At 48.9% G+C, this 22,439-nt stretch overlaps 1 pseudogene; it reads right to left on the bottom strand.

The window, feature by feature from the left end:
* Window positions 1–1,034: 1,034 nt before the first annotated feature.
* Window positions 1,035–22,439, bottom strand: part of LOC127033515 (bromo adjacent homology domain-containing 1 protein-like) — a 52,843-nt pseudogene continuing 31,438 nt past the window's right edge.

Here is a 22,439-nt window from a genome sequence, read left to right as displayed (position 1 = left end):
CTGATTTTTCGCACATACTATCTGGCTATCCCCAGCCCAGCCCTGTGTGACCATTCCAGTCCTGGCTGCCTGCCGAGGAAGTGAGTTACTTTCACTCCTCAGCAGGCAGCCAGCCAGTCGCCTTCCCCCACCCCTCCGCGCAGCACCTCACCCAACTGAGCCCTGATGGAGGGGAGGGGGGAAAGAGACGGGGGTGCTCCTTGGGGGGGGAGGGAGAAAGGAGGGGGTGCTCCATGGGGTAGGGAGAAGAAGAATGGACATTATGAGGGACAACAAAAGATACTGGTGCCAGAGCTACCGAGCCTGCCTCACCTCACGCTTTCCCCCACCCCTTCCCTGAGACCCCAGCAGCCAATCCCCTCCTCAGACTGTGCTGCATTCAAGTCTCTCTAGCACCCAGCAGCCCTGCTCTTACATGCTCCACTGCTTCCGTCTGTCCAGGCTCCCGGCAGAGGGTGCCCTCAGACCTCGTGGTGCCCTAAGCGACTACCTGTTCTGCCTATGGCTGAGGACGGCTCTGGCTTCTGGCCTCAGCCAGCACGTGGCCCAGTCCCATAGCCTCTTGGTAAGGCCCGGGGCTGTATTACTGATGTCCACCAGGCCGACCGGAACTTCTGCCGGTACCGCTCTGCCAACAGGCCGACTCGATTCAGAACTGCTGCTCTTACGGCCTCATAATGTCTGTCTTGCTCCTCCCCCAATGCCATATACGCTGTTTGAGCCTCCCAGTCAAATAAGGAGCGAGTCGGAGGGTCCAGGTTGCCCTCTCCCACCTGGCATCTGTGGCTACCTGCTCAGAAGTCCCCAGGAAGGCGTCTGGGTCATTCGCCGGGCTCATCTTACATAATCCCCAGCTCGGCGGCTGAGTGCCCTCCCCTGCCATAGGACTCACCAGCCATTGCAGGAGTTGCCCCTTCTGACCTGCAAGCAGTACTAAAAAAGTTTCTGAGGATTCATGGATGTCCCAGACGGTCAACCTGCCACTACCTCTTTGGTGCCACTTGTCATCACCATAGCTAGACTGAAGAGTTTTGTTACTGCGGATTCTTCAAGATGCGCCCATGTTGAAAATCATTGACATGGCAGCAGAGAAAAACCAGATCAGGATCAGTTTCCTCTGGGACTTTGTGATGTAGAGGTGTGGAATAGTCTTCTGACGGAGGAACCATCATTGTTTTCTTGCCTGGGATCCCCTCGACAGGATGCTTTGCCAAGGCACAGAATCTGCAGTACTCTGCAAAGGTCAGAACATAGCACTTTTCCTCAATGCAGGCAATACTGTTTTCATCCTGATGTCGGGATGCAAAGATCTCATTCTGATGCATGCTGGGATTGCAACCTCCCTGAGTGTGCTCTGGTCTGTAATACCACAGGAGACTCATCATTAGCTTTCCTGTTTTCAGGTCTTCCCACAGCGTCGATATCTTTGCCACATAAGGCATAGATTTCTTTCGTGGTCCTGATTTCAAAAGGACCGTATCTCGTACCCGGATAATTTCCCCATCTCCACGGCCTTGTAGCTCTTACGAACAGCTGGCTCTGGCTCATTCACAACATACACAGCCTTTTCGCAGGCTGCACCCACGGATATCCAGCAATTGGTTGCTCTCCTCCTGCTGATGCACTGAGCTGCTTTGGATGAGAGTGACCTCCTGCTGCTTTGCTATCACAGACATGTAAACAACCCATAGTATTTCAAAGACCAGATTTGGAGCCACTGGGGTACTTGGAGTTCTGTGGACACTCTTGGGCCATGGTCTGGGGTTCCGAGTTGGGAGTCTGCAAGTGAGAAACTGGTTCTGCAGCTGGTTTCACATTAGACACAGGGCATCCTGAGAGTGGGTGGGCAGGTGATGCGGCGTGTCCTGCCACAGAGATTTGCAACTTTCTGCTGCAAAAGGCATTTTGTAGGGGTAGCTGTTCCATCCTGTATGCACACTGCTAATCCTGCTCTCCGGCACATGCGTAACTCCACAAAGGCTGTAACTGTTAACAGCTGTTCCTTCTCCACAACAGTATGGAGAGTTACACCAGTGAAGTGGCTGGAAAGGAGTACCTGATGGTAAGGAAGTTGGAGATACCAAGAGCCCCTCACACGTAGACTGCGAAAGCTCGTCCTTAGGGTAAACCGAGCAGTGAGAGTAGCCACTGTATCCACTTTGGCCATAATAAACATAAAACCCGTTCAATGGAATCAAATCTGAAGATTCACACACACATCCACAACCCGTGTGATTTCCTGGCACAGGCAAGGGATGGAACTGCTGCACGGGTAAGGAAGGCTGATGAAATTCCTGTTTGGGAGTAGGAGATTTCTCGCTGGGTCTCCCATACTCAGGCTTCATGGAAGTTTGTCCACCCATAAGCAAAGGCAGTCTGTGATAAAAACCCTCTGTGCTATCGTAGGAATTAGATAATGGTTCATAATTCAGAGATTCAGTTTTTCCATGGAGACTAGGGTCAGCGCTTCGCCACCGGCAGGCAGCCCAGGGGTTCCCGGGTCAGCGTGCTGCCACTGGCAGGAAGCCCAGGGGTTCCCCGGATCAGAGTGCCGCCGCCGGCAGGCAGCCCAGGGGTTCCCCGGGTCAGTGCGCCGCCACCGGCAGGCAGCCCAGGGGTTCCCCGGGTCAGCGCGCCGCCGCCGGCAGGCAGCCCAGGGGTTCTCCGGGTCAGTGTGCCGCTGCCGGCAGGCAGCCCAGGGGTTCTCCGGGTCAGCACGCCGTCGCCAGCAGGCAGCCCAGGGGTTCCCTGGGTCAGCGCGCCGCCGCCGGCAGGCAGCCCAGGGGTTCCCCGGGTCAGTGCGCCGCCGCCGGCAGGCAGCCCAGGGGTTCCCCGGGTCAGCGCGCCGCCGCTGGCAGGCAGCCCAGGGGTTCCCCGGGTCAGCGCGCTGCTGCCGGCAGGCAGCCCAGGGGTTCTCTGGGTCAGCACTCCGCTGATGGCAGGCAGCCCAGAGGTTCGGGCTGCCAGCGGTGCGCTGACCCAGGGGAACCCCTGGGCTGCCTGCTGGTGGCTCAGACTCCCTTTCCCTCCCAGCACAGCGGCCACTCCATCTCATGCGATTTTGCTCATTGCCGGCGGGGGCGCCGGCGGCTAGGCAGAAATGCACAGCTCTGCTTAGTGCACGTGGCAGGAGCCCAGCGACGGACGCGACAGTGGGCTTCTGGAGGAAAAGGGCGCCAGGGTCAGCCCCAGCGTGGGGCATGGAGAAGAAAAGAGGCTCAGGCGGCGGTCTGGTGGAGCGGAGGAAGAAAGAGGACCCTGACGAGCGTGCATTGGGCAAGGTAAGCGCTTCCCCACAGCTCAGCCTCAGGCGCCTGTGCTCCTGCCCCCTTGGTCCTTGGCTGGTCCTTGCTCCCACTCTCCTTGTGCATGGGCAGCTGGAGAGGACGGCAGCCTGCAGAGCTGAGCTGCCCCAGTGCCCCTCTCTCCCTGCTCCAGCCTCCGTCATGCCTGATATCTGAGTTCTGGGCCGCCCGGGGGAGGGCAAGTGTGGCAGTTTACCCCAGGCCCTGGGCCTCGCAGGGGCCTCCACAAATATGCTGGAGGCTTCCCCTGCCCTATGAGTATATCAGAGGCTCCTGGGAGAGGGATTAAGCAGCATGGTAAGGTGCTGGGGCCAGGCACCCCCCTGACCTCATTTCCCACACAGCCCTGACCCCCAGCTCTGAGCCCAGCCCCTCTGAGCCAGAAACCCCCTGACTCCAAGCCCACATCCTCTGAGCCAGAAACCCCCAACCCCATCCTCCCCACAGCCCTAACCGGCAGCTCCAAGCCCAGCCCCTATGAGCTGGAAACCCCCCAACCCCATCCTCCCCACAGCCCTGACCCCCAGCTCTGAGCCCAGCCCCTCTGAGCCAGACACCCTTTTGGAGTGTTTTTGATTAAAGACACCGCGGCTCCTGTGTCTATTAAAGCCAATGTAGGGGGATGCTTGCCCTGCTGAACATACATGCATGGTCTTCCTCCAGGGTCTCAATGGACCTTTCCTATGAACTTCCCTTCTTATGCCACTACAGATCATAGAAGTTCCTTGTGCAGTGGGCCCCTCTGTTAAAGGGGGAGGTATAGCTCAGTGGTTTGAGCATTGGCCTGTTAAACCCAGGGTTGTGAGTTCAGCCCTTGAGGGGACTGCTTAGGGATCTGGGGCAAAATCAGTACTTAGCCTTGCTAGTGAAGGCATGGGGCTGAACTCAATGACCTTTCAGGGTTCTTTCCAGCTCTATGCAATAGGTATGTCTCAAATTATTATTTGTCTGCAGGATGGGGGCCTGCATCAGGGAGATGCTGTAGTGGTGCCAATGGTAGAGGTGCACTGGGTGATACACATGCTATTCCTTTATGAGTATATTGTAACTTTGTAGCTTCTCTAACCAAGTCAGGTGTGAGTGCCCCATGCCACTGTGCACGGTTGGCTCTGTACTGCATCAGGGTTTGCCAGGCTAGTCAGCAAATCTCATTCTCAGTTAGCTCTACCTCTTCTCCCCCTTCCTTCTGTTTAGGGGTGTCGGCGTGATATTGCCAGAGATCTGTGTATACCTGATCCTCCTGCCGACCCCTATTCCCTCGTTCTCGGGGAACAACCTCCAGCATATCCCTTTTGTACCGCTCTTATTTGTATATGGGACTGCCGGTTCTATTGCTGCCACAGACAGATAGATAGATTCATGCTCCTATATCTGTGTATTGTCACCCAGCATGAGTGGTTATTTTTTGGATCACCCCCCTTACTTCCCCCAGATTAGCTGGGTGATTATCCTGCCAAACTGCAAGTTTGCCAGAGTAATATGGGGCCAAAGATACTGCACAATCCCTTAAGGACTGGACACTGAATGCTAACTCATATATCGGGGTTATACCGTTGACTGCCACCAGGCCAGCCATTAGTTGCATCAGAGCCGATTGGGTTAAGTAATTCTCTGGGTCATCGTTAGGCACCTGGGTGGAGGCTACAGCTTGTGCTATGAAGTTGCGCCTGCCTATTCATTCCCCAAAGGTTACCATCAAGGCCAGGAGGCTATCGTTGGTGGCTGCTCTCCTATTCAGGTGGCTCGAATCCAGGGGTCGGCAGCCTTTCAGAAGTGCTGTGCTGAGTCTTCATTTATTCACTCTAATTGAGGGCTTCGCATGTCGGTAATACATTTTAATGTTTTAGAGGGTCTCTCTGTCTCTAAGTCTATAGTACACAACTAAACTATTGTTTTATGTAAAGTAAACAAGATTTTTAAAATGTTTCAGAAGCTTTATTTAAAATTAAATTAAAATGCAGATCTATCAGTCTAGTGCACTGGTTCTTAACCTCGAGTGCATGCACCACCTGGGGGTGCGAGATCCCCTTTCTGAGGGTGCGAGACATGCAAGATTTTTTTAGAAGGTTAAGAACCACAGCACTAGACTGATAAGAAAGGGAAAACATCTGGAGTTTCTTGGTACCTAATGTTCAACATGAGCTGCAAAGCCTGTATACACAAAAAGTTAAATTGTGTAAGACTTTCGGTCAGTAAAACAGTAAACCCAACTGAAGTCAGTATCTGGCAAAACTATTGACTTCAACCGAAGCAGGATCATGAACAATTTTTGTGTAGCCTTAACTTCAAATGAATTTACATTTAAAGACACATTTGAAAGCTAGCTCCTACATCATATTAGTCTAATATGCCAGAGTGTGGTGTTCCCTGCTCTCTTTTTCAGTTGAGGTCAGCTCTTGCAGAATCCTGGACTCAAGTCTTCACAAGTTAGTGGAGACCTGCACATTTAAAAAAAGCCAAATCTCCTCATATGTCCGGAACGGAGAGGAGAATTAATGTAAAACTCACTTCTCAGACCCTATGAAAAACCACACCAGCCATCTTTTGGATTGCCTCAGCATCCACCATTTTGACAAAAAGCTGCACAGACAGAAAATAAAAGCAGCTTTCAGAGCAGGTCAGAAAATGGCATTGCATTTTATATTCTCTTTTAAAAATAATGCTAAAGGGTTTTACATTTTATTCATAGGAATCCTGTATAGTAATTAAAAAACCCACATCCATCTTCCTATAGACCATCTCCTTAGTCCAGTGAGAAGCAGTAGCTGTGACTTCACAAACCGATGTGTTCTGAGAATGTCACTGTAAGTGTCCCTCGCTCTCCCTCTCGGAGGGAGGCTACTCGGGCTGACCCTGTCTGGCAAGGACCAGTGTCTTTGAGACAGTCCAGAGCCCACGGTAGAGCTGGGTGATTAATAGTCACTACCAGGCTTTGACCTGGTCTGGGATAGCTCAAGTAGTCAGCCTTTAACCACAGTCTATCAGTGCTGCCTGGGCACTGAGTGGGCTTGGCCAGCCTGCAAACAAACAGTCTTTCAGGTTACTGGTCCAGGAAGCTCCTCGCCAGAGCTAGAGCCTCCCTGCACAACGTAGGGAGTCAGCCACCCTGGGGTGGGGTGGCAGGGGGACATGGGCCCACCCTACTCCACTGTGTCCCAGCCCAGGGCCCTGGCAGGGGCAGAATCAGGGCCACTGCATGGGTAGGGATCGGGCCAGTCCTCATCTGCGTCTGGGAATTGGGAACAGCCTGGCGCAGGTTCCTCTTGGGGCCTTGAGAGACCAAGCTGAGCATCATCCTCCTTCACAGGCTCTGCCCCAACTGTGCTGTCTGACCGAACTTTTCTACTTCCAGCCATACCCCAGTACTTCCGGTGAGGGGAACAGGGCAATCTAGGCTCTGCCCTCCAAGGGGCGTGTAAGTGTCCCTCCATCTCCCGCTTGGAGGGAGGCCACTCAGTCACTGCAGTCACACTGAGTAGGGTTGAGAGCTATGGTTTCACTCTTAGGGACATTGAGCACATAAATTAATTTTACTTCACTTAGAAAAAAGGATACATCACTGTTTCCACAAATGGAGGACAGCAAAAGGCAGAGGATGAAGGCCTATAGAAAGCACCTGGTGTGTTGTAAAGTCCTTTTTGATCCTGGAGATCCCCTCTGTTGGGACATGGCACCATACGGAACAGCCACATTCCCTGACAATCTCACCGTCCTTAATGCGGACAAATTAAGATGGATCCCATTAGTATTAACTAACATCAATTCCATCACAATAGCTTTACTGTCATAGAGTTTCTGGGGATGTAAAGGAAGAGAGGCAGAGGCACAGGTGCTCAACATATTCTTGGAACACTACTCATTTTGCAGCAGGCCATACACTTTCTGTCGAGGGAACAAAAAAGTGGAAATAGGAAACAATCACATGCTTCCAGTACACTATCAGGGGAATAACTCGTACAAGGGATGTTAACTTGTGATTTTTAAGTTTCTACTGTATTGTGTTATCAATTTAGGATCTTAAAGTTTCAACCTTGTTCTTATTCATAGATTCTAGGACTGGAAGGGACCCTCAAGAGGTCATCGTGTCCAATCCCCTGCCCTCATGACAGGAGCAAATACTGTCTAGACCATCCCGGGTAGACATTTATCTAACCTACTCTTAAATCTCTCCAGAGATGGAGATTTCACAACCTCCTTAGGCAATTTATTCCAGTGTTTAACCACCTTGATAGTTTGGAGCTTTTCCCTAATGTCCAACCTAAACCTCCCTTGCTGCAGTTTAAGCCCATTGCTTCTTGTTCTATCATAGAATCTCAGGGTTTGAAGGGACTTCGGGAGGTCACCTAGTCCAACCCCCTGCTCAAAGCAGGACCAATCCCCAGACAGATTTTTGCTCCAATCCATAAATGGCCCCTTCAAGGACTGAACTCACAACCCAGGGTTTAGCCAGCCAATGCTCAAACCACGGAACTATCCCTCCCCAAGATTTCCAAACAGCCAAGCATGTGGGTACGAGTCTGGGACCAGTGGGAACATCCCAATGGCGGTGGAAGATCAGGGGAGGGTACAAGATGAAGCCCCCCCCCCGCCACAGTCCAGAACTCTGTTTCCAGCTGTCTCTGGGGCAGGTGTTGCAGGACCCCTGCAAGGCAGCCAGCCTCGCCCTGAATTCTGGAGCAAGAACAGTTCCTACAAACCAATGCATGTAAGTCACATTTGTAGGAAAACAAACAACCCCAAAAGTCACCGGCTCATGTGTCAGAGCCAAACGAGGGTCTAGGTGTGCATGGACTGAGCTCTAGCTTCCGCCCCAGCACCAGCCTCCCAGCGTGTGTGGGGGGGACCTCTACCAGCTGCAAGAGGTTAAACCTCAGCCCCCTTCCTGTGTCCCGCACCAACCAGGCTCCTGCAGCTCCTCCTTCAGGAAAGAGATGTGGCATTCTGTTGAGCTGGGTCACCCTACATCTTGGGAGCAGGTCATTCACCATAGGGGGAAGCATCATGCACCCCACTCCCAGACAGGCTGCGCAATGCAAGGAACCTGAAACTACAGGCTGGGACTTGGTTACTGCCCCTGGGTGTGTACACGAGGGGTTGGATTCCCTGGCACAGTCCTTAAAGGCTAAGATGGACAAGCTTTTTCTCTCTCCTCCTTATGACACCCTTTTAAATACCTGAAGACTGCTGTCATGTCCCCTCTGTCTTCCAAACTAAACAAACCCAATTCTTTCAGCCTTCCTTCATAGGTCATGTTCTCAAGACCTTTAATCATTCTTGTTGCTCTTCTCTGGACCCTTTCCATTTTCTCCACATCTTTCTTGAAATGCGGTGCCCAGAACTGGACACAATACTCCGGTTGAGGCCTGACCAGCGCAGAGTAGAGCAGAGGAATGACTTCTCATGTCTTGCTCACAACACACCTGTTCATGCATCCCCGAATGATGTTTGCTTTTTTTGCAGCAGTATCAGACTGTTGACTCATATTTAGCTTGTGGTCCACTCTAACCCCTAGATCCTTTGCTGCCGTACTCCTTCCTAGACAGTCTCTTCCCATTCTGTATGTGTGAAACTGATTTTTCCTTCCTGAGTGGAGCACTTTGCATTTGTCTTTGTTAAACTTCATCCTATTTCTCCTTCATCCCATCCCATTTACCTCAGACCATTTCTCCAATTTGTCCAGATCATTTTGAATTATGACCCTGTCCTCCAATGCAGTTGCAATCCCTCCCAGTTTGTTATCATCTGCAAACTTAATAAGCATACTTTCTCTGCCAATATCTAAGTCGTTGATGAAGATATTGAACAGAGCCGGTCCCAAAACAGACCCCTGCGGAACCCCACTTGTTATACCTTTCCAGCAGGATTGGGAACCATTAGTAACTACTCTCTGGGTACGGTTATCCAGCCAGTTATGCACCCACCTTATAGTAGCCCCATCTAAGTTGTATTTGCCTACTTTATCGATAAGAATATTATGCGAGACCATATCAAATGCCTTACCAAAGTCTAAGTGTACCACATCAACCACTTCTCCCTTATCCACAAGACTCATTATCCTATTAAAGAAAGCTATTAGATTGGTTTGACACGATTTGTTCTTTACAAATCCATGCCAGCTATTCCCTATCACCTTACCACCTTCCAAGTGTTTACAGATGATTTCTTTAATTACTTGCTCCATTATCTTCCCTGGCACAGAAGTTAAACTAACTGGTCTGTAGTTGCCTGGGTTGTTTGTATTTCTCTTTTTATAAGTAGGCACTATATTACCCCTTTCCAGTCTTCTGGAATCTCTCCTGTCTCCCATGATTTTCCAAAGATAATAGCTAGAGGCTCAGATAGCTCCTCTGTTAGCTCCTTGAGTAGTCTAGGATGCATTTCATCAGGCCCTGGTGACTTGCAGGATCTAACTTTTCTAAGTGATTTGTAACTTGTTCTTTTTTTCTATCTTCTAAACCTACCCCCTTCCCATTAGCATTCACTATGTTAGGCATTCCTTCAGACTTCTCGGTGAAGACCGAAACAAAGAAGTCATTAAGCATTTCTGCCATTTCTAAGTTTCCTGTTATTCCCTCCTCACTGAGCAATGGGCCTACCCTGTCCTTGGTCTTCCTCTTGCTTCTAATATATTGATAAAACGTCTTCTTGTTTCCCTTTATTCCTGTAGCTAGTTTGAGCTCATTTTGTGCCTTTGCCTTTCCAATCTTGCCCCTGCATTCCTGTGTTGTTTGCCTGTATTCATCCTTTGTAATCTGTCCTAGTTTCCATTTTTTATATGACTCCTTTTTTATTTTTTAGCTCATGCAAGATCTCATGGTTAAGCCAAACTTGTCTTTTCCCACATTTTCTATCTTTCCTACCCAGCGGAATAGCTTACTTTTGGGCCCTTAGTAGTGTCCCTTTGAAAAACTGCCAACTGTCCTTGGTTGTTTTTCCTCTCAGTTTTGATTCCCATGAGATCTTACCTATCAGCTCTCTGAGCTTACCAAAATCTGCCTTCCTGAAATCCATTGTCTCTGTTTTGCTGTACTCCCTTCCTTAGAATTGTGAACTCTGATTTCATGATCACTTTCACCCAAGCTGCTTTCCACTTTTGAATTCTCAACAAGTTCCTCCCTATTTGTTAAAATCAGATCTAGAACAACTTCCCCCCAGTAGCCCAGCTCCACCCCTTCCGCATCTAACTCACCTGGCCAGTGAAGTTAAGGGGAGCAACTAATTGGTAACAACAAGAAGACGGAGTGTGTGTGTGTGTCTGTGTGTGTGTGTCTGTGTTTGTGTATCTGTGAGTGCATGAGTGTAATATATATCATATGTATATGATACAATGTTGATTGATACCTGTATTACTAATAAATGTGGTGCTTTGCTGTGTGCTCCCTGAAAAGATCCTGTGCAGCACTTTAAGTACATCATTTTGGTGGTGAACTGCAAAAGGGGGAAAGGTACCATGAGCATTTATTGAGTAATGAAACAAACTTTGATACTGAGTAATGGGAAAGTATTGAGAAGTATGGAAAAGGGATCGCCACCTTTGACAAGTATTAAGAAGTGATCGATCATTAAGCCTGGGTAAAGAGAGGAGGAGAGGTAGCTTCCTTGCTTCAGGAAAAGAGGGATTGGTAAATAAGAGTAAAGAGGATAAGCATTGCTATTGTAGTCACAGTAGGAGGTTGGATGTCATAGAACATGTTTAAACGTAAGCAGTCTTTTAAGAAGGCTCCCAGAGAGGAAAGTGAGAAATTGGCATTTGTAAAAGATGTTACCCCTTTTGAACAAATTTTGCAAAAATTCGGACCCAGCCATTGGTCTGATCAAGTCTTAGCTGATGTCCAGACAATTTCAGACTTAGAAGACAAATTGACTAGATACTTATTGATATATAAACCGTCAACTCAAATGGAAAAGGAAGCAGCTGCAGTTTGGGTTCTATGGAAACCCTGTAATGAGGTATTCCTTCAACTGGCTGAATGTTGTCGTCAGATGCTCCCGGTGTGGTGCTCTGCTCTGTTCAATGTTGATAGCAGTCAGCTGCGTTCATGGTTCCCTCTGTGTGCTGTCCTGGCTCTGTAGATCGCTGACACAGCAGACCCCGAGAGAACCCCCAATGACCACAGGCTCCAGTAAGGTACAAAGGCACATTGGCCAGGTTTATTGTCAAACGAAGCACAGTAATAGTTTCCTATAGACTCTACAGAACGTACTACAAATTTGTGCCCCCTGGCAATGGACTCAGCTGAGTCAGTGGAGGGACTTTCCACTGGCCCCTAGGCCGGACAAAGACACCACCCCAGAGGTGCATTCTTATACACAGGTGCAAACAAGTTACACATCATTCCTGACGGATTGAGGTGCAACCCCTCTAAGTAATAAGGTGCTGCCTCTCATCTTGTACATGTTGATTCGAACAAAACCACTCTATCCATCATGTTCCCCTTTTGCCCCTGTTCGTTGTGTGGAGTGTACAAGTATGCGAATGTTCTGCTATCCGATGTCTAGTACCTTTTGGGTGTGTCTCTTTCTGCAGCATCAGCCCTTTCCTTGCCAGCTTCTGTGAGCAGGGCCTGCCTCTGGCTCACAGCTTAACTTTGCTTTATGTTAGCAACGTCTTTGACCATGACTTTAGTTCAGGCCTTAGGCCTCATACCAGGCCTCTGACATCAAGGTTTATATCTCAGGGCCTCCTCTTACTACAAATGTAAAAATGAAAACGAGAAACTGCCCCCCAATTTACAAGCCTGTGCTGCAGAAGCAGAGAAATGGAAATGTATGTCCATTAGTACCCAAATCCAGTTAGGCACCCTTAAGGATGGGTACAGAGAGTTAAAGCAGCACTCTCAAATCTTACAGGTGCATACGACAAAAAAGGAGAAACTTTAAAAAGAAACTCAGGTATTACAGGGAATGGTCCAAAAGTTAACTTTAGAACAGGGAAGAGCCCGCTCTGGCCATAACTGCTGTAAATCACTCATTAAACAACTGGAACAAAATTTGGGATTTGCAACTAGACAAATTGCAGCCGTAACATCAGGAAAAGAGACATTTGAGACCCCAGAAGGGGCAAACTTTTGGGATCCCTCTGGAGATTGGTAAGGGGATATTTGGGTAGATTCATCCTCCCAGGGCCAAAATGTCATTGCAACAGTAACAAAGAGAACAGTTACAACCACTGGAGAGGATGGTGGAAGTGAAACAGTAACAACAGAGCCTGCTTCTGCCTCAGATCTCCAGGCCATGGCAAAGTGGCTGGAGATTTTAAAACGAGAATTTGTTTCTAGATGGCGTGTTAATGCCCTTTTACTGGGAGAAAGGGAGGATTTAAACTCACAAGAAATGTACCGCTTAATGAGCATTTGTGCAGCCCCAAGCACCGAACACACTGTGGCAGAGACTGAGCAGGGTCTGCCGTGGTGAGAGCACTGTGCTAATTTGTTTCTAAGCTTTTATCTTTCAGCCTCTGAACCAGTACCTCAGGAGAGCTGGTACCAGCTGAAGAGTTACAGAAATACCATGGTTGTAGTGTCGTGACAAAGTCTGTGTTCAGTGTTCTGTGATGTATGTCCTGTTTCTGTCTCTGGTGGGTGTCCTGTGCTACATTGGGTCCAGAGAAGGGGGGATACTACGCTACACATGGTAAATGCCTTTTCCTCTCTCTGCTTCCCCCCTTTCCAACCAAAGTGTCAATCACATCCACCTCTGGCCAAAAGACTTTGGTGCCCAATACATCAGGTTTATTTTTTGTTCGGTTCTCTAATAGTCATTTTGTTAAGTTTTGTTATTGATACATTTGTATCATTAGCTACATTTTCTTGAATTGTTCATTCCACTTTACAACTGTGGTACTCCTACAAATCTGACTTTTTGCATGTACATAAGGGTTAGGGGTGACTTTTATTGTTTGATGGCTATTGCAGCATGAAACTTTGGGCCTCATTTTGTTTGTCAGTGCACCCAGTGATTGTAATGGCGATAGTTGTGATGCTGTGCAGTCTATCTGGTTTGATAAAAATGTAATAAGTGAATATACAGGTCTGTCTCATCTTACGCTGGGGTTACGTTCCACAGTCAGCGCGTAAAGCGAAAATTGCGTATAGTCAAAATGACATTGAGTGTAATGGCAGGACGAATCGCCTGCACTGCAGAAACAGTATTTAAATTGTTATTTTTCTCTTTTTTTTTCTTGGTTTTGCCGATCGCATAAAGCTGAAATCGTGCATGTTAAATGCGCCTAAGATGCAACAGACGTGTAATGTAACTGGAATATGCTTCATGCAAAAGGTCTCTTGTAGGGTATCATTACAAAGCTTATAATCTGAGTGTGATCATCCTATTTGTATAAATGTACCCCTCTTGTATCTGAAAGTAGAAATCTGAACTGTAACTCTGAGGGCCTATTGTAATTATGCAAAGTATGGGCCATTAATGGTGCTCTGAAATCTTGATGACTCCCATTAACCAGGACAATTGTCTGCATATGGGTGTGTTTTACCTGTAAGTCTTCCTGTAGATGTGTGTGCTGGCAAATGGGCAATGAAGTCTTGCAGTGCCATGTGATCATGTCACCTGAACTGGAATCCATCTTTAACCTGGCTTCTTTCCATTGAGAAGGAGGGGGTGGGAACCCAGAGAGGGACAAAAGGGTTCCCGCCTTATGCAAAAGATATAAAGGGGTGGAACAGAGCAAAGGGAGGAGAGGAGCCATCATGAAGAATCCCCTAGCTACCGCCTGAGCTGGAACAAGAGCTGTACCAGGGGAAAGAATTGTGCCCAGGCCTGGAAGGGGTCCAGTCTGTGAAAGAAATGTATGGAAACATCTCTGAGGGTGAGATTATCTGTATTCAGTTTGATTAGACATAGATTTGTGTGTGTTATTTTGCTTGGTGACTTACTTTGTTTTGTCTGTTACTACTTGAAACCACTTAAAACCTACTTTCTGTATTTACTAAAATCACTTTTTACTTATTAGTTGACACAGCATATGTATTAATACCTGGGGGAGCAAACAGCTGTGCATATCTCTCTATCACCCTTATAGAGGGCGAACAATTGATGAGTTTACCCTGCATAAGCTTTATACAGAGTGAAACGGATTTATTTGGGTTTAGACTCCATTGGGAGTTGGGCATCTGAGTGTTAAAGACAAGCACACTTCTGAGAGCTGCTTTCAGGTAAACCTGCAGCTTTGAGGCAGATAATTCAGACCCTGGGTCTGTGTTGGAGCAGACAGGAGTATCTGGCTGAGCAAGACAAGGCGCTGGAGTCCTGAGCTGTCAGGGAAAGCAGGAGCAGAGGTAGTCTTGGCACATCAGTTGGCAGCTCCCAGGGGGGTTTCTGTGATCCAACCTGTCACAGGTTTATTGTATTCCCAATTATTATGATTGTTTGTTTGTGTTTGTGTTTGTTATATCCGGTGTTCAGTCAATTGTAATAGTTTTACTTATATTCACCTGGTTATGATTGTTTGGTTTGTTTGCAGCAGATCACCTGTGCCCTACAACGATGACAACTACTGTAATGATCATAAATCAAGGGGCAGAGTGTTGTAGGAGCAGCCCACCTGGGCAGCAGTTCTAAATATAACTTTTCATCCCTTCATTGTTCGAGTAGTAATCCTGACTGTTCTGTCGGTTCTAATGCTCTGTATGTGCTGCCGGAGAAAACAGATGTATTCTCAATTGAAGCCACAGGCTGAAATCATGACCCAATACATAGCTTTAAAACAGATACAGAAGATTTAACTGGTGACCACTCAAGAATTGTTCTTGAGAGGTCAACAGGGGGACAATGTAGATAATTCTCTGTATTAAGCAACTTCACATAACTTTGTATTATGCCTCTCTATATAACTTTGTATTAAGCCTATCCATATATAACCTCTAACTTTCATATGACTTGGTATTATGCCTCTCTATATAACCTTGTATGAAGCTATTTTCATACAACTTTGTATCAAGTCCATTGATATAGGAACTTTGTATCAGATCCCTATGTAGAAAACTTTGTGTTAAGCCTTCATATAATGTTATGGCCCCTGAGGATACTTAAAGTAGAAGAAAAAATGTCTTTTTGCTCGGAGTAGAATAAGATGTCCCCCCTCACTCTTAATCTGTTGCCCTGTTGAATGAATGAGGTGTGATTGAGTGAGGCATGGAAGGCAGCACCTCCAGACAGCTGCAAGGGTTGGAGAGGGGATGGAAGCCAGACCCAAGAACAATAAAACATGTCAAATGGGCTTGCTAAAGAAGAGCAGACATATTGACGGCCTTGGGGGTTAGAAGCACCTTCTTTTGAAAACAACCGCTTTGAACAGCATTGGGACAACATCCAGAAGGAAGCAGCACAAAAGACCAACGGATGCAGATACAGATTTTGAATCTGGTACAGGTTAGCATGAGAAGGAAGCTGCTATAAATGTGAGGTGTCTTGCAGAGGACCCTGGGTCTCGTCTTGTGAACATCGGAGCATCGATCTGGATCGGCAGAAGACTGGCTCCACCCCTCCCCCATCCAACTCACCTGGCCAGTGAAGTAAAGGGAAGCAACTAGCTGGTAACAACTACAAGACGGAGTGTGCATGTGTGTGTGTGTGAGTGCATGAGTGTAATATATATCATATGCATATGATACAGTGTTGATTGATACATGTATTACCAATAAATGTGGCGCTTTGCCTTATCCCCCCTGAAAAGATCCTGTGCAGTACTTTAAGTACAACAACCTTTTCCCCCAAAACCCTGCTGGCCAGCAGATATCCCTTTACCCTTCCAGGACTCTTCAGGAGGTAAAGCCCTTCAGTGTATCCCTTCTGCACCTCCTGACGATCTTCTCGAGCTGGTCCTAGAATGCAGGCAGTCTGCTGCTCCAGCACAGCCTAGGTAAGCAGCTACTGAAGCACCCCACCCAGATGGAGCTGGGCAGGGACTTATGACCCAGGAACTTCTCCAAGGGACAGCACATACTTCACCTACTCTATCACTGATGGATTCCCCAGGAAGCCAAGTAGACACAGTAGACAATTCACTCTGGCACCTGTTCACCTGGGCAGAAAGCCTGGCAGTAATCCTGCATTCCCCTGGGCCAGCATCACCTACTAGACTACAGGAGGCCCATAAAAAAAGAAGTGCAAGAGGCCTGTGAGAAACTGTTAGAGGCCTGTATGCTTCCCTCTCCCCCTCCAACAGGGGTCTCTCATGAAGCAATGTCCCCCTTGCGCCAACTCCCGGGCCTTGACACTGAAGGACGGGGAGCCTTGGTGTCTGTGCACGCACCTTGGTCTCCCACGGATTTGTTTAATTTAATTCACAAATTTCCAAAAATACAAGAAGACTGTCAAATTTCAAGAAGAATTAAGAGTTGTATTAAACTGTTATAACCCTACCTGGGCAGACTGGAACCAACTTTTGAGGGGAGTCCTGCCCAGGAAAACATTGAACTGCCTTTGTAGGGAAGCCCAGTGGCCCGCCCAAGACCCAGGCCATGGTCCAGCCAGTTTAAATGAGATTCGAGACAATCTGTTGAATGCAGTCCTCACAGTCTGCCCACAGAAAGCAGACTGGATTAAAATTAGCACCTGTAAACAAAATAAAGGAGAAAATCCTGCTGATTATATGCAACACCTTAAACAAGTTTTCGAAAGACATTCTGGCATAAATAATGCAGATCATTGCACCAGACAGGCTGTGGTAGCTGCTTTTGTTCAAGGGCTCAATCAAAAACTGGGAGCTCAATTAAAAATCGGCGTTGTAGATTGGAAAGGGAAGAATCTGGATGAAATTCTAGCAGCTGCCCAGCACAACCATCGCCAGTTAGAAAAGAAAAAGGAGACGGATCCCAGCCCTTCCTCGTTGCAGCAGGAACTGCTGGTTAAGGTTCCCCCTTTCTTTTCTATCCCTATTCCTAAAGAGAGTCAATATCTGTTTGCCTTCACGTACCAGAGCAATATACACCTCTACCCTGATATAACACAACCCGATATAACACAGATTCAGATATAACATGGTAAAGCAGCGCTCTGGGGGGTGGGGGGCTGCACACTCTGGCAGATCAAAGCGAGTTCACTATAACACAGTTTCACCTATAACATGGTAAGATTTTTTTTTTTTGCTCCTGAAGACAGGGTGGAGGTGTACTTGGACCAGGTTACTCCAGGGTTATACCGAGTCACCCACCTTGTTCTCGCAGATCCTCAAGAAGGATCTGGACAACATTAAATTCACAATGGGGTCCACCCTGATCCACCCCATAGGGACTCTTTGTAAATATCCAGATAGACTATATCAATATGCCAAAATGTTGTTCTTATGAATATGTCCTTCTCTGTGTCTGTATGTATTCCGGATGGGTCAAGGCCTGCTCTGTTGCAAAGGCCGATTCCCTCACCATAGCAAAAAGATTGTTAAAAGACTTTGTTCCTTGATTTGGTCTACCTGTCTCTATTAACAGCAATCGAGGCATGCACTTTACAGGCCAAATCATGCAACAAATTTGCAAGGCCCTTAATATCACCCAACACTTCATTGTGTCCATCACCCCCAGAGTGCAGGGGCGGTTGAGTGAAAAAATGGGGAACTAAAGAACAAAATCACTAAGATGTGTGATGAAACCCACCTAAAGTGGTCTGATGCCCTACCCCTGGCCCCCATGCAAATGGGAGCACACCCATGCACAAACATCACCTAGCTCCACATGAGATCTCTATGGCCAGACCTAGGAGAATGCCAGAATCCCCTCCCCCATTTCCTCACCACTTAGATTTGTAACTGAACGATGATACTGTTATGGAATATTGCACGATGCTAATTTGCCATGTTAGGTCTATCTAGAAGATGTAAAAGAAAACTTGGTTTGATAGCATCCTGTCTGGCAAGACCTCACTTCTCAATAGCTGGCATGTGAAATCCTCATTTCTGTGTTGTTCTATCACTTTAGTCTCCACTTCCCTATTGTTTAGCTGTATAATCTCTGTCTGTTTCTGTCTGCTGTATAATTAATTTTGTTGTGTGTAACACAATTAAGGAGGTGGGATATAATTGGTTAAATAACCATGTTACAGTATGTTAGGATCACTTAGTTAAATTTTAGTAAAATGATTGGTTAAGGTATAGCTAAGCAGAACTCAAGTTTTACTATATAGTCTGCAGTCAATCAGGAAATAAGGGGGGGTTGGGAACAGGGACTGGGGGTGGGGGAATTGGATCATGTTTAGCTAAGGGGGGGAATGGGAACAGGGACAGGGACACAGATAAGGCTCTGTGGTGTCAGAGCTGGGAAGGGGGACACGGAGGAAGGAAACTGGAATCATGCTTGCTGGAAGTTCACCCCAATAAACATTGAAATGTCTGCACTTCAGGCTTAGGGTATTGTTGCTCTCTGTTCATGTGAGAAAGACCTGGGAAGAGAGAGGGTGAAGGAATAAGCCCCCTAATAGGAACCGGCAAAGCAGCAACAGGGGAGCTCAGGGCTGGGATAGCAGGGGCTGTGGGTCAGGAGTGAGGGGCACCAGCAGAGTGGGGAGTGAGGGGCTGGCACAGCAGGAGCTGCGGGTTGGGAATGAGGGATGCCAGCAGGGCGATGACTGGGGAGCCCTGGCCTGGGATAGCAGGGGCTGCGGGTCGGGAGTGAGAGGCACCGGCAGAGCTGAGGGGAGCCGAGGGGGCTGCAGGTCCAGAGTGAGGGGCACGGGTAGAGCTGGGGGAAGCCCAGGGGGCTGCAGGTCGGGAGTGAGGGGCACCAGCAAAGCTGGGATGAGCTCAGGGGGCTGCGGCTCAGGAGTGAGGGGCACCAGAAGAGCTGGGGGGCCCGGGGGCTGCAGGTCAGGAGTGAGGGGCACTGGAAGTGCAGTGACTGGGGAGCTCGGGGAAGCCCAGGGGGCTGCGGGTCTGGAGTGAGGGGCACCAGCAGAGCTGTGAGTCTGGAGATCAGGACTGGGATAGCAGGGGCTGCGTGTCGGGAGGGAGGGGCACGGGCATCACAGTGACTGGGGAGCTCAAGGGGAAGACCAGGGGGCTGCAGGTCAAGAGTGAGGGGCACCTCTAGAGTTGGGGCAAGCCCAGGGGGCTGCGGGTCGGGAGTGAGGGGCACCAGCAGAGCTGTGAGTCTGGACACCAGGACTGGGATAGCAGGGGCTGCAGGTCGGGAGTGAGGGGCGCTGGCATCGCAGTGACTGGGGAGCTCAGTGGGGAGCCCAGGGGGCTGCGGGTCGGGAGTGAGGGGCACCGGCAGAGCTGGGGGGAGCCCAGGGGGCTCCGGGTTTGGAGTTGTGAGATAAATACCTGCAGCATCACAGGAGCCAGCAAACATAGCTGTAAATGGAAGTTTGCGGGGGAGACTAAGAGACCTAGGCAGAGGAATAGACGGGAGTGGGTGGTGGTCTGTCGGTGTTCTGGAGCCTGTTGGGGGTTTGTTTTGCTGTAGGTGGTGGTGGTTTGTTTTGGTTTGTGTTTCCTGGACTAACAGGTTTTAGGTGGGAAAGCTATGACCAATAGAGAGGCAGCAGTGAAAGACACAATGAGGATGACTGAACGTGGAAGCTCCGGCATGTACATGATCCTGCAGGGAGTACCTGAAAAGAGTTTCATCTGCATAAAGTGCCTCCTGATAGAGCTGATGGAAGAAAAGATCTGAGGACTAGAGATGCAGGTGGAAACTCTGGCTGAGTTTAGAAGAGGGTTCGAGTGGATGGTGGAGAAAATACATGAGGAGGCAGAAGGGAAAAGCTCAGACTTGCAGATGGAAGCAGGACCAAAGAGCTGTGAGTGGAGACTGCTGGGTGAGGAAAGTGGACGGTGGAAGCATGTGACTAAGAGAACCAGGCAGAGGAAAAGACAGGCCAGTGAAGGCGAAAAAGAGCTCAGGAACAGGTTTGCAGAGTTGGAAAATGAAGAAGGGGCACAGCAGATGGTCGCTGAAGGTGAGAGGACAAGGAAGAAGAGAAGAGCAGCTAGTCCTACAGGAAGAGGGAAAGAGTCAAGGGAGACAATACCAAACATGAGCCCCAGGAGGATACTGGATGGGTTGCAGAGCATTGCAAGGGACAATAGGAATTTAGAGGACTTGCAGCCAGTGAGAGCAGGGGATAAACCAGAGAATCACACCGTCACCAGGAAAAGGAAGGTCTACATGATTGGGGACTCTTTACTGAGAAGAATAGACAGGCCTGTAACCAGAGCTGATCTGGAGAACAGAAGGAGGTGCCTTCTGCCGGGTGCTGAGATACGGGATGTGGAGCTGAGGCTGAAAAGGATCCTAACGGGAGCGAGAAAGAATCCGCTGATTGTCCTTCATGTGGGAACGAATGATACAGCTAGATTGTCGCTGGAACGGATCAAGGGAGACTATGCCAGATTTGGGAAGATGGCTCAGGCAGTGGTGTTATAAGGAGGGCTTTGGGATGTACAGCCACTGGGAAGCCCTCCTTATAGCACCACTGCCTGAGCCATCTGTTGATCACCATAATCTTATCACACCTTTGTTGCTCTTGTCTGGGAACAGGCAGAATCCCACTGAAGATTACCTGAGCCTCGATTTCCTTAAGCATCTTCCCAAATCTGGCATAGTCTCCTTTGATCTGTTGGATGCTAGGAAATTTAGACTTGAAATTAGACGAAGGTTTCTAACCATTAGAGGAGTGAAGTTCTGGAACAGCCTTCCAAGGGGAGTAGTCGGGGAACAAGACATATCTGGTTTTAAGACTAAGCTTGATAAGTTTATGGAGGGGATGGTATGATGGGATAGCCTAATTTTGGCAAATTAATTTGGCAATTGATCTTTGATTATCAGCAGGTAAGTATGCCCAGTGGTCTGTGATGGGATGTTAGATGAGGTGGGATCTGAGTTACTAGGGAGAATTCTTTCCTGGGTGCTGGCTGGTGAGTCTTGCCCACATGCTCAGGGTTTAACTGATCACCATATTTGGGGTTGGGAAGGAGTTTTCCTCCAGGGCAGATTGGCAGAGGCCCTGGAGGTTTTTCACCTTCCTCTGCAGCATTGCATTGCATCAGTTGCTGAAGGATTCTCTGCATCTTGAGGTCTTTAAACCACGATTTGAGGACCTCAATAACTCAGACAGAGGTTAGGGGGTTATTACAGGAGTGTCTGGGTGAGATTCTTGGGCCTGCCTTGTGCAGGAGGTCAGACTAGATGATCATAATGGTCCCTTCTGACCTTCAAGTCTATGAGGTGAAGGGAAAAGTGCAACCAAAAAGGTAATAATATATCTAAGAGGAACCAGAATAGGAGCTGCAACCTGGCATACTCCAGATAAATATGTGGCAGGGTTTCCCTCACGTCGCAGAAGGGGAAGGTGAACCGCGCCAAGTACACGCCCGTGCTGATGGCCCTGTGAAGGAGCCGCCAACTGATATCCCTGGCAGGCCTTGGAACCAGGGTGGAGTATAGGCTGGCCCAGCAGGGCTCCTCACCCTCGAGAGGTGGCAGAAGATCCTGCCACTTTGTGTTGGAGCGGAACGCGAGGGTGAGGAAGTGAAGGATGTGGAGCACGAGCATGTACAGATGTTTCCTTGGCACAGTCTGGAGCCGAACCAGCTGCAAATTGTGCAGGCGGCTCACGGTGAAAGGGCGGGGCGACCGGTTGGGTCCACGGGGCAGGGGTACGATGAAAACATCTGGAGGGCCCGGGGTGGAGCATGGGCAGGGCATGCCCTCTAGCAGGACTCAGTCGAGGTAAGACCGAGATGCAGGCAGCAAAGCAGCCCTCACCTCCTGAAGTACATGCCAGGGAGTACAAGGCCTGTAGAGCCCCATGCACTGAGCGAGAATCAGGGGATCCAGCTAATCTCCCCAGTCATAGTCCAGGAGGACTCCAACTCTGATGACTTCTGCCAGGATCAATCTCTGGCGCACCACGGGGGACTCCGCCACCTGCACACGGAGCTGGAGGTTGTGTAGCAGGGACTCCGTGAGGAGATCAGCCCCCACCATGAACCTGGTCATTGAAAACAGCTGCTACGTCCAGAGGAGGTCTTGGTAGAAGATGGGCAACCCAGAGAGGTCTCGCGGAAGACCTCTCAGATGGAGATAAAGGAGTTGCCGGTCGTATCAGAGACCTCGGAAGCGGCACAGGAAGGCATTCACCAGTACTGTCCACACTGGACTACCTGCACCATAAAGGAGCCTC

The sequence above is a fragment of the Gopherus flavomarginatus genome, chromosome 13 (genome assembly GCF_025201925.1).
Source record: "Gopherus flavomarginatus isolate rGopFla2 chromosome 13, rGopFla2.mat.asm, whole genome shotgun sequence".
NCBI lineage: Eukaryota > Metazoa > Chordata > Testudines > Testudinidae > Gopherus > Gopherus flavomarginatus.
Note: the sequence above shows the minus strand (reverse complement) of the source record. Positions and strands in the feature narration are given on the sequence as shown.